We start from the raw sequence: 13,279 nt of genomic DNA on the forward strand, positions 1-13,279 counted from the left end.
AAATGCAAAGGCAGGCGCGAGTTCACGTGACTGCCAGGTGCAGGGTGGGTCCCCGCTCTTGACCAGCTGTGACACTCTCGAACTAACCGCCGCTACGCCTATATTATATTCGCGCGCGGCTCTAAGATATACGATAAGTGGCGTAATACTTTAGCGACCTAGAGCCCCACGCTTATACCGATATAGGCGGCGGAGATAACGCGGCGCGATAAGAGAAGTAGCTAGAGCACGTCCGCTAGGTATCGAACTTTACTTACGTATTATACGAGCGTATCGACCCACGGAGCGAGGAGTTAATAGCGGCGCTCTAGTCTTAATTCCACGACCTCGACGATATAGTCTATATCGCTATAAACGTTCCCGAGCTCCCTCTTAGCGAAGGCGTTATCTTACTTACCTCGGGAATAATACTAAAGGCAAATAGCGAGGCTTTCGCTATAGCGTTCTACGCACGGCGCTTCGTAACTAGCCTCGTTAGCTTCTATAAGGACTAGGGTTAGCGTATATATATATCTTTTATCTTCGACCGATATAGCTACGAGGGAATAAGGTATATCGCCTACCTTTATATCTTCGTACTAACCTCTATTAGCGACCGCCGCTAGCGCCTAGCCGGGGTAGTATACCGGCTATAGGAGTAGTATATATATACGATCGGGTACCTATATAATTTTACTATATTTACCCTATTACTCTCCGATAGCGGTATAGATTACGGTTACTCTAATATCTCTAGCCTAGTAATAGCTTAATATCTAATCTAAACCTTCCGGGGGCTCGTCGGCTAATATATTATAGATATTAACTAAGAGGCGTGGGGGCCTGGCGCGCTAGTATATAGCGTATATAGTCCCGTATAATTCCGAACGATAGGTATATATACGAATATCGAGACGCGGGTGCGCGGGTATATAGCTATATACCTAGCTGTGGGGAATAGCTACCTATAGTTCTATAACTAGGTAATACTCGACGCTAAGGGCCCGTACGACAAGAGCGCCGACTACGAGAGCGAGTTCTATAGCGACCGCTCTAGCGCCTAGGTTATCGGCCACTAGCTAGCCTACGCGTACGTCGAGCTTAGCGCTTATAGGACGGACGAGCTCGTTAGGGAAGAGACTCTATTTAGTAATACTATATACTTATACGGACTCTATTATATAGACTAAGCCGATCTAGATATTATTAATTACCGTACGATAGTAAGTAGCTTCCTCGCCGCGATAGCGGATATTATAGAGTATAAGGAGATCCGCGTGGCTATATCTATTATAAATAAAAGTAAACAGGTTATAGAGATAGTTACTATAGCGTCTAGGCGTAACTAGGTTAGCGTAATTTATTATCTAAAGATATCGTGATAGGGGGGTCGCCGCGCTTAGTAGTAGGCACTCTAGGTAGTTATCTTATTATATTATCGATACGGCTAAGTTATAGAGCTAGCCGAGATAGGAATATTATTATTTATTAGGCAGGCTTGCCTTAATTAGTTAGCTATATATTCGGCCTATAGCTACCCTTAAAGGTAGTATTTTCGCGCTATCGCGTTCTTCTTTCTTTTTATAATATTAATATATTCTTTAGATAAAGAATTTATTACTTTCTTTCTTTTCTAGTTTATTATTTAATATTATTTTTATAATATATACTATAACTCGAAAGAATCTCTCTAGGCCTATCCTATACTCTTATATATTAATCGTCTATTAATAGATCCCGAATAAGTAATATATAGTAGTCTCTTTAGTCGCTATTACTTATATAGAAGATATAGTCGATAAATTAGCCCGGCTCTTTCTATAGGTATAAGAGCTCCTTACGGTACTTAAGGAGCTTATTTTCTAGGATAAGCTATAATTCCTCGTTACGCGGGTTAGGGCGCTTACTCCTAGCCTAGATCTAACTAAGAAGCACTAAGTACCGGTTAGGCACGCCCTTATACTCTATTTTCTTCGTTATCTCGCTAATAAATAAAATATTACTATCGTCCTTATTTTAAGGGAACGCGTTCGGGCGGTAGTACTAAAGTATACGTATAATTAAATTCACCGCGAAGTACGGGGGCTCCTTAGTTACCTTAGCTATTACGAACTCGGTCCCCCCTAACTATACCTATAGTATCTATATCGAGGCTATATAGGTTAGCGCGATTATAAGTATTAAGTCATAGATAGGCTCGCCTAGGTAAGATATAAGCGTATCGAGCGTTAGCTAGTAATACCCTTTAATCGCTTTAGTTTCCGTACGATAAAAGGCTAGCTTAAAGCCCGCGATAACGATTATTAGTATATAAGTAAATAGGATTAGCTAGTTAAAACTAATAATCGGCCGGTATACTTTCTTCCGGTCGTCGCCCTTAAGTATCTTATACTCGGCCTCGATCGCGCGGCGCTTAGAACTCCCTTCGCGATATAGTAATATAGGCGTAGGCTATATACTCCCTTAAAGATAAATAATATACTTATAGGTAATACTCGTCCTATATTACCCTAGATATTACTCGATATCGCTATACTATATCGCGAACGCGATAGCGTTTATCTATTATACCTTAGTCACGACGCTTATATTAGTATACTAGAGAGCCGCTTTTAGCACGGCGGGCTATATCACGTACTTTTACGTAAAGGAACGGTTATATTATTTATTATCTTTCGTAAGGGTATTATATAGATCCCGCGCGAGGTTATCTCGGGTCGCGTTATATATCTTCTCGGGCGGTATCGAGTCGAGGTTAAGGGAGACGAACTATCTTAGTCGATATTAGCACGGCGCGGAACGGATAAAGGGCGTCTACATACCTCTAGGAGAACGGGTCGTTATATTACTCCCACGCCCGGAGGGCGATAGTAAGCTCGTCCGCGAGGCTAGGCTTACCTAAGCGCGCGCCTTTCCTAAGGGCGCGGTAGCGCGCCGTAGCTATAAACGTCCGGGTCTCTTATATCTATAAGTTAGTAAATAGGTTATCTAGGAATATCGACGCGGCCGAGAGCTTATTAATATTATAGCCCCCGAGCTCCGCGAACTAAAGCTAGCTATAGCGGTACGCGCCGACGGTCGGACCGTAGCGGTATACTAAGGCGGCTATATATAATAGTAAGGGCCGACTGTCGTGCTTAGGCTACGACTAGATATAGATCGAGCTAGCCGGCTTTTATAGGTCGAGTACGGTAAGGTCGATAAATAGCTATACCTTTTAGCGGAGGCTCTATATTATCCTTAGGGGCTAGAATACGCGGACCGGTAGGATACGCGGGTCTCTTATAAAGCAAAAGGCGCTAAGCTTATTAAGAGCCGCCGTGCCCTTAGATAAGGCGAGTCTAAGGCCCTACTAGTAGCCGTCCTCGAACCTTTTCTTTATTTCCTCGAGGGCTAGGTAAAAAAAGCGGGCGAAAATAACGAGGATTATAAGGAAGATAATCGGGGGGAAGTAGCGAAAGATCGCTAGGTAGTTTTCTTTTTCAGCGAGGAAGTATTAGGCGATCTAGCCGATAGGCTCGAGGATACGGGGGAATATACACCGCTCGGGAACGAGCTAGGTTAAGCGTATTATTACTACTTACTCGAGGCGGAAGGTAAACTCGTCCTAGTCGAGCGCCGCCTACACGCGCCTCGCTTTATAAGTAAAGGGGATAGAGCTCTATCGGTCATAGGGCGTAATATCGCCCTATAGTCGCTATAGTAAGGCGGCCTAGCGGTCGGCTATCCGCGCCGATTAGTTAATATCGCTACGGGGTACTATTAAGGCGGCGGTAGCGATACCCTAGCTCGCGAGGAGGTTATTTACGCGGTGCCGGAACGTACGCTTTAGGTTCGAGTATACTTAGAAGAACCCGAACGAGATAATATTATTACTTTCGTTCTTATAGCTTATATTATCTTATATAATAGCGAAGAGCTTATTATCGAGGAACGCTAGCGGTTCGAGAGATAAGAAGTTCCTATACGCGGGGTAGAACGCTATCTAGTAAAAGCTATAGTCCCGGCTGCCCTTATACTCTCTAGCTACGTGGTTTTAGTTAGCGAGGAGGTAAAGCGTTTAGTCTACCTCGCTATCCTCTATCGCGTAATAGATATTTATAGCGACCGCGTATAAGATAGACTCGATACTCGCGGGGCTATACTTCTCCCCGAGCTACTTATATAACGAGTTAGTAACTTAAAGGGTCGGGCTCGGTATATTACCTAGGTTATCTTAGGTAGTATTAGGGGTAAGGGTAGTGCTACGACGCGTATAAGAGTCTTTATTATAATCTAGATCGTTCGCGTTATTATAATAGTTATAATCGCTATTATTATTATCGTCCTCGCTATCGTCCTCGCTCTCGTCCTCGCTCTCGTCCTCGCTCTCGTCCTCGCTCTCGTCCTCGCTCTTATCCTCGCTCTCGTCGCGTGGCCGTAGCCGCGTGATCGACGGGATACTCTAGAGTTCGGACGTAGCTTCGATCTCGATATTCGCGCTATAGTTATACGCGTAGAAGGCCGGCTTATTTTCGGATTAGAAAGGGTTATTATTATAATTATATATAAATATAAGCTAGTCCGCTATAAAAAGCTCTTAGAAAATCGCCTATAAGTTATAGGCGATATCTTACGCCACGTCCCCCCTAAGGGTCTAGGAATCCTTAACGCCCTCGCCGAGTAAGCGCTTATCGTAGAAGACTTACTTTATATAATCTACGAGTAACTTAATATAGCGGCGGGAAAGTACGATATTATACCAGGCCCTATCGCGCGTTATATTAGGTATAAGCACCGCTTGCCTCGGATATATTATAATAAACTATATATTATATATTCTAGCGGTAATAAATCGAAAGGTATATTACTCTAAGTCGAAGCTAAGGTTAGCGCCGTGCTTATCGCTATACGGCGTACTCTAGTTACGGAAAGAGATAGTTACTCTATCGAATAAGCGGTCGCTCTAATATAATATAGCTTATAGTAAGCGGCCGATAATATATAGGAAGTCGAGGTAGAATCTTAGGTAATAGTCGTCGCCTTTACTTATAGGTCCTAGGCGTATTTTTTTATTCTTATAGTAGCTCTTACTATTATAGTCGAGTATATATTAACGCTAGAGGTACTTAAGCGCCCGTAGCCCGTCGAACTTAGGGTCTATAAGCCGCCTAATAAATTCGTCGCTTTTAGAATCTAATTAGAGTCTCTTATAGTAAGAGGGCTAGGGCACTCTTATACCGGAGTTTATAGTCGCCTAAGGTATAATTAACCTTCTAAAAAGTAAAAGATAGCTTAGGGCGCGTCGAAGGTAAGGCGGCGTGATATTACTTATCTTAGAGGTAGAGAGTCTCCCTCGATATAACCGCTATATCGTCGGGGATTTACTCGTGCTTATCTATATCGTAGTATAACTCTCTAACCTCGCTTATATCGCCCTCTATATCCGCTACGTTCCGTACCTTATAAACGGGCGAGTCGTTATAGCGCTACCTAGGGAGGGCTATCGGTAGTATTAAAGATATTATAACGATCGTAATAGCGATTTAGAAGAGACTAGACTAATTATATTATTCGACTAGTAGCTAGCTATATATTCGTTTACTACGGGTTAGTATATATAGCCCTACCTTAATATTACGTTAGGGGAAGAGATTGCCTCTCTATATATTAGATATATATTATATACTAAGGTTATTATAGGTATTAGGGGTAGCTAAAGCTACTAGCTCTATAGCTAGATATAGCTTAGGAAGCTCCCGCACCGAGGGAAGAACTTTTATAACCGAGGAATACTTTTAGGAAGATTAAGAGATTAATATAGTTACTAAGGACCCCGTACTCGTAGCGATCTAGCTATACCCTCTCAATATTATATACTTTCTTACTCTTTTTATTAAATCTAGTTTCTAATACTATAGTCTATAAGATACTAAGTATTACTATATTTTATAGTAAAGATCCTAGCTAGAGAGAATATAAGCGAGGGATAGGTATATTAGTATTACCCTATATCTAATTCTAAATATAGGGTCTATAATAAGGATTCTTTTCCTTAATCTTAGTCTAATTATATAGAAAGCTTATTCGAGACTATATCTACTTATAAGTACTAGAGGTATATATAATAATATAATTAGAATACCTAAAAATATATATAGCTAAAGTATACGATAAAAATAAGTAATCTATATAAAATATTTTATTATATAAGTTAGTAAGGTTAATATTAGTCTTATAAACTCTTTTTTACTTATATCGATCTATAGAAAATAAACTAAGATAGTATAATATAGGGTAGTTATCTACGAGAGGACGCCTTTATACTAGACTTCTAGGCGGGCGTTAAACGCGACGGGCTAGGTAAGGGTATCCTTATAATAAGACTAAGGCGGGCTAGCCGGAGCAGAGGATTATATCGCCTAAAACTCTCTAATACTATTAGAGAGCGCTTAGTTCGTCCCTCTCTTAGTCTTTTTTTTTTACGCGCGCCTCGATAAGTCCGCGTGGTATATTACTCGCTATCTTACTAAGAGGACTAGGAAGATATAAGGATACCGCCCGCGCTCGTACCTTTATTTAGTAATAAATAATATAGTACTATAGTTCGCTATATCCGAGCCGTTTTATATATATTTAGGGAAGTAGCTAGGTTCGCGTCCTAGGCTAGTAACGCGTCGGGCCCGGGGGGCGATAGTATACGCTCTTTAGTAATAAGAGTAAGTAATATAGTAATCTCGGTCTTAATATAGGCCCCCTAGCTAGCGGCCTATCGTGCTACTCCGTTACTAAGGATACTAGAGAGAAGCTTAAGTAACGCCGGGCTGCCAAGGTCTAGGTAGGATATAATACTCGGCTAGCTCTAGATAGTGCTTATTAATTACCGCGCGAGACCGGGAACGCTTACTTCGAGGGGCTTGTGTTATTATATAAGGCCTAGCGTCTAGTCCGGACAGACGTTAGAGCGCGTGAACGCGCGGACGAGCGAAAGGAGGGCGGACTAGAACGGCTAGCGAAACCTATCCGCGTAGCTCGGACGAGCTAGGGCCTCGGTATCTAGGATTAGAACTAAGGTAGCTCGCGCGCTTAGCTCCTTTAGCTCGTGGATCCTAGCCTTAGCTAGGGCGAGTACCTAGCGCTCGAGATCGATCGAGAGCGTATTTATATATTTTAACTAGCGCGTATCGGCGCTATTGGAGAGATCGGACGTATTAGTCGCGTCGATCTCTTCCCTCTCGAGCGGGCGAAGATATACGAGGGCGAGCTTTATATCCTCTCGTAGTAAGGGCTTATTTATCCTATGACTATCTAAAAACGCGGTTACCTCTAGATATAGCTAAAGGATAACGTAGTATAAGACTTATCGTAATATACCGCTATCTTCTTTACTTATTTATAAGGCGCGATATATATCCGGGAAGATAATATTATAGTTCTTTTATAACGACTAATAAACCGCCGTGTATTATTCCTCGGAGAGTTTATAAAAGAAATCCGAACGATACTTCGCTTTATTAGCTTACTACCTCTTACCCTTAGCTAGGTAGAAGATATTATAGAGATCCGCCTAAGGGCCGCTAGAGGGAAAGGCTTACGCTAGGCGGTCCTAGTCTATTCCACGGAGGTACCTTTCTATATCGGTAAGTAATAACTAGAGCGTTATATAGACGGACTTAAGCATATCGAACTAATACTACCCGATTAATACGCGCCTCCGAGGATAAATATCGAGATTAACCTATATTATCGATCTAGCGGCTCGTAAGCTATTCTTATATAGATATATTAAAAAAGTCACGACCGACGGCTGTCTTATATATACGGGTAATAACGGGCTACTACCTTTCGTTTTATTAAAGCGTAATTAGATAGCTAATAAAGAAGCGCGGGTTACCGCTAAGCTAGAGTACGTCGAGAATATAGGCCTCGATATCTTCTTTCCTCTTATTAAAGAGTAAAGTATCTTTCTTCGCGATAGTTACGAGCTACGCCTAGATCTAGCTATAGCTATTAAATAGCGAGAGCTCGCGGCGGTTTACGCGTAGCTTTATATTCAATATTACTAATAAGGAATCTTTCTACCGTAAGCTTTATATATATTTCTAGGAGGCTAACGCGTATTTTTATTATAAAGCTTATATATTTATTAAAGCTCGCTCGAGTTAAGATACTTCTCTCGTACGAATTTTTAGAACGCCGCGATATAATACTAACCGGCTATAAGCTCGAGCTCTACCTATATATACTCTTCACGATAATACGTAAACTATAGGATAGTATTATACCTAGTTTACTCTATAGAGAGAACGTTATTACCGGCGGCCGACGAGGCGTATTATAGTTTTCTAGCTATTTTAGGGCTATAAGCGATAAAGAGGTAGTTCTCTACCGAGTCGCGGGCTACGCTACCTTTCTTAAACACCTCGTATAAGTCATAGATATAAGTATAATTAAAAGGGCGGTTCTAGCTAATACACTATTCTATCTATAAGAGATCGACTAGTAACTATATAACCGCGAGTAGGTAGGCACGCGTTTATTAACGCGCCGACTCTATAATAAGTACGGTAGTATATCATGGTTTATTAACTATACAAGCTACCTTAGTTAGCCGCTAGGGCTTAGTAAGGATACTTATAGAGCGCTTTATAATAACGAGAGCGAGTAATATAGAGTAAAAGACTTAAAAAGAGTTTATATAAAGTAAAGGGCGGAGGGTATAAGAGGAGTATAAAAAGGGAAGATAAGAAATAGACTTAGCTTCTAATATAAAAAAGCGAAAGGATATAGGTAGGAGCGTAGGTATAGAGCTATTTCACCCCTAGGGGCGAAAGTATAAGAAGCGTAGGTATATAGGCTCACGGCGACTTTCACCCCTAGGGGCGAAAGTATATAGAGCATAGGCAGGAGCGCTAGCTTAGAGCCGTTTCACCCCCAGGGGCGAAAGTATAAGAAGCGCAGGCACACAGGCTCACGGCGACTTTCACCCCCAGGGGCGAAAGTATAAGAAGCGCAGGCACACAGGCTCACGGCGACTTTCACCCCTAGGGGCGAAATTATACTAGATATAGATATTTTTCGCTAGAATATAGAGGGGGAAAAAATTGTCGAGATTTTCTAGCCCTAACCCAATGGCCCAACCCCGTTTTTGCTCCTACAATGTGCGGTCCTTATACCGCTGTAGAACAAGGCACTTGTCCTAATGATAATAATAGGGATACGGGCTGGGTTACTTGATATAATTTGCTTTGCGAGCTGCTAAAATAGCTATAGTAGTCAACATACTGATTTAACCATGTCTTGGTATCTCACACTCACAGATTAGACCGTGAAATGTGCCGAATGAAGCCCTGTGAGGGGAAGAGCCAAGCGAGGGCGGCTCGAAATCCCCGTTCCCGCTGCTCGTCTCTGCAGGCAAGAATTCCTGCCCCCCTACTTTCCTAATATGCGGCTATACCCCTCTCCTTTGCTTCCGTCTGAAGCCTTGGAAACCAAAAATCAAAGTCTTTGATATTATTTCTTATGGTTTCTGCCATCCTAATAAGCTTGCGGTCATCGCGTCTAGAACAGACCCTCCTCGCCTCCGCATTCGTCGCTGATCATTCACAGTTTCAGCCTGATTATCTTCCCACCAATTCACTTCGTCGAACTTCTCTCGATCCCTTTCCACCACCGATTCCCACGTGTCGGGTGAAAAGCCCCGAGGGCGAAAGAACCATACACGTTCTAGATCGCAGAGATACATACGAACCCATGGCTCGAACCGTCTCTCATCAGGGTGATCGTAGGGTGGCAGCCGGACACTACCGCCCGAGGCTTGCGCTCGAGCATACTCTTGGAAATATTCACGATCGAGCATCCAGACCCAAGCGCCTTTATGCCGACTTCGTAGGAAACAACCGTTCCCATCGTCGTCGCCTGGACCTGGCGGCGGTGTTTGATCTGGTAGCGCTTCGAGCGTGCGGAGGGACTTTTCGTCAACAATGAGACAATGATCGTTGCGCACGTATTGATCCATAGTATTAAGGGCGTGTTCCTCTACCCACTGCGTGAAATGCTGCCCGATAGCCATAAAATTCTCGTCGCCGTCCTTGTTCTCACAACCTGCCACCACGGTATCCATAGCTGGGTATTCGTCGATGACGTCGAATTTGAAGCGCCGGGCAAGGTCATGAGAAGGAAGCATCTTATTATATATAGGACGGGCATCGAGCTGTGTGTAATCACCATGTGGATCGAGGTCTGTGTAGCGTCTCTGCATGGCCTGGTATCGGAGCCAAAGGTCGAGCTTAGCAATTCCACGCTGAAAACGCTCCTTGGCGTGAGGTACGAGATGGGCACTATAAAGCGTGAAACCCCAGGTGTACGGGTCCTTTGAGTCTTGAATGCCCCATTTTTGCATGTCTTCTAGGTCTCGGAGGACGGAGCGTTCGTTCAGGTCAATCCGATGAGCGGTGTTCGACATCTTATTGAAGCCTTCAGGCTGCCAATATGCGTTGTAATCCACGGGGCCCGCGGGGGCGCGTGGGTCGGTTGGAGGCATAGAAAAGGCGTGCTTTGTCGGATGTGGGAGATATAATGTGTGAGAACGGAAACGCCGCAGCGAGTTCTCCAAACTTCAAGGAGACGGACCCCACTTGGTGTCAGACCGAAAGGGGTCGGACCGCGGTGACTAAGCAAAGAGGGGTCTAGGGGAGCCCATAGGTGCACCCGTACGGGTGCATGTAAGGCTTACGTAACGGTGCACCCGGGCGGGTGCAAATAAGTGTCACGTGATGCGCCTCATGTAGCGCGTGTAAGCTATGAAAGCCTCGCCTCTGTGTAAATCGGCTACGCTACGAGGCTAGATAGCTACTTAGTCCTATAATAACATTAACTGCCTTACAGTCTTTTACTTATATATACACTCGACTATATTCTTTAGGTGCCTCTATATAATGCCTGTTGCTCTTCGCTATCTCTCTCAGCTACCTCCTAGACATCCTTTATGCCTCGTCTACGTGAAAACCGCCCAGTAGCTATCTCTTCTGCTATCTGAGCTTTAACCTGCGCTTTAACCCGGGCTTCCTCTGCTATAGTCTAATCTAGATATGCCATCTGTTCCTCCTTAGTCTAGTCCCGGATAGGTCTCTTCTCTATGTATCGTATGCCTATTTGCTTATAATCTAAACACTAGTCATAGTCCTTCTTGCTATATCGCTAAGGTAGTCCTATTGCATTTCGATATTAGTGGTTCGTCTTTAAATTACCTCGAGGTAGCGTCTTATACCAAGCCTCTCGCGCTATAACATATCGTTAATATATAGCACAAGGGTGATAGTGCGGTACCTCCGGCTCTAGCTCTGGCCTCGGCGCTAGTGATAAGGATAGCAAAACGACACTCGGTGAGAGTGGCTGTAGCTGCGTAGCTGGGAGCGAATCTGGCGGCACTACTGGCTGTATAGTTGAACCTATTGCCGGCGCCGGCGCCGGCGATGTAAGTGGATTATGATCTAGTGCCACCGCTGGTACTGAGGGTAGTTCTAGCGCTGGTGTTAACACTGATATTAGTTCCGGCGGCCGAGCTGAAGCTGAAGCTGAAGTCTCTTGAGATAGCGCTACGGTTGATAATAGTATGAGATCCGCATATCGTAACGTACACGCCTTTGAGCTTCTTATGTGGCCTTACTGATTATATCTTATGCATGTTAGCTTTGCTTTAGTCCTTTTTTTTGTTTGTGACGCTTGCTTAATAGCCTTAAATGCGTAGGGTTCACGCCGAGTGCTTATTCTTGGTAATATTAAGCTAGCTGTAACCCGGTCGAATAGCCGGCGTGGCTCTATCAGTAAGTGAGGAGATCCCTCGCGATGAAGGTACTAATGCGTATAGAAGTACCGTAATCGAAGAGGTATCTTATGTTAACGAAGAGTTTAGAGCGTATGAGCGCATGGAAGACCGTTCGATAACTTAAATACTCCTATATAACTAGGGAGAATGTTATTAAGGGATCGTTTCCGCTGCTCTTCGACTCTACGTAGCGCTTCGTGAGATACCTATCCACGTATATTAGCGTATAGCGGCCTAGTTAGCTCAAGAGGCGTGCGTATCCTCTGTTTGGCCTGATTCGCGTGTAGCTCGGCGATCTGATTAAGTAACGCACGCTTGATAGACCTCTAGGCCTCGAAGAGGTCTAATTGACTGGTCTTTAGATATTACTTAATAAGCTCGTGGATACCCTCACTCCGGGAGGTGATAACATTGCCGAAGTGAGGGTATCTATTAACCCAAGCTTTTATAAGCCTCTCTTTATAGAGATTAAGCTAGGTCTCTATAATATAACTAACCTCTCTAAGATAGACTAGGACGTAGCGCTATTTAAGCTTATTAAGATTATCTTTAAATATATCCTTAGTGCTTGAAGCCATAATCTGATGCTAATGCTAATAGAACTCTTACTACTTCTTAAGGCCTTGAGCTTGAGGCTGATCGTTATCGTTACGGGTGAAGCTTGCGAGGTAGTAACGAGTAATAGCCTTATTTATATACCAGAGGCATAAAAGAGATACCGCTTATGGGAAGCATTGCGATACTGTATTTATATAGGTAAGGTAACGATCTATAAGTATAATAGATAGAAGTCTCGCGCTATAGCTCTCGTACATTTGCCGTAGCCGATTAAGTACCTAAGTATAATCGACTTTATCCTCGCCACTAAGGAAGGCGAAGGCGATACAGAAAGATCGCTAATAAGCGTCAACCCTAACTATATCGAGAAGGGGTATCTTATACTTGTTTGTCTTATATATATAGTCTAATATAAGTAAGTCTAGATAGGATTTAAGGTATTCTAGGGACTTAGGATAGGCGAATAAGATAGAGGTAACTCGGTTATCCTCGTTTAGCCGTATTCGGTTCTAAAAGCCCTTATTTTCGAGCTCGTTCGTAAGAGTATATATATTACTTTAGCCTTTTAAGAGGTCTCGCTTACCTTATATAATATAGTTATAGATATCTTACTAAGTTATAATTATATCTAAGTGGTTGCGAAGGTATGACCTGATCTCTTTTGGCGCGACTCTAGCATTTAATAGGTCTTGAATAGTTAACCTATCTACCTATAAGAGTTAACGATAAATAAGATATGCAGACCTATTATAACTTAGTTCGTGGTTGTAGATAGCGAATTAGGGGTCTAGGCGATGCGCAAGAGTCTAGGTAATTCGATTTATATCTCCTATTCTAATAACGGAGAACTGGCAGCTAGTACGTCGTGAAGTTATAAGCCGTTATCGTATAGTTAAAGGATCAGGGGTGCGACCTACGCCGCGATCGCATATAAAG

This window comes from Emericellopsis cladophorae, assembly GCF_022114955.1.
Source record: "Emericellopsis cladophorae strain MUM 19.33 chromosome Unknown NODE_24_length_302009_cov_114_244240, whole genome shotgun sequence".
Classification (NCBI taxonomy): domain Eukaryota; kingdom Fungi; phylum Ascomycota; class Sordariomycetes; order Hypocreales; family Bionectriaceae; genus Emericellopsis; species Emericellopsis cladophorae.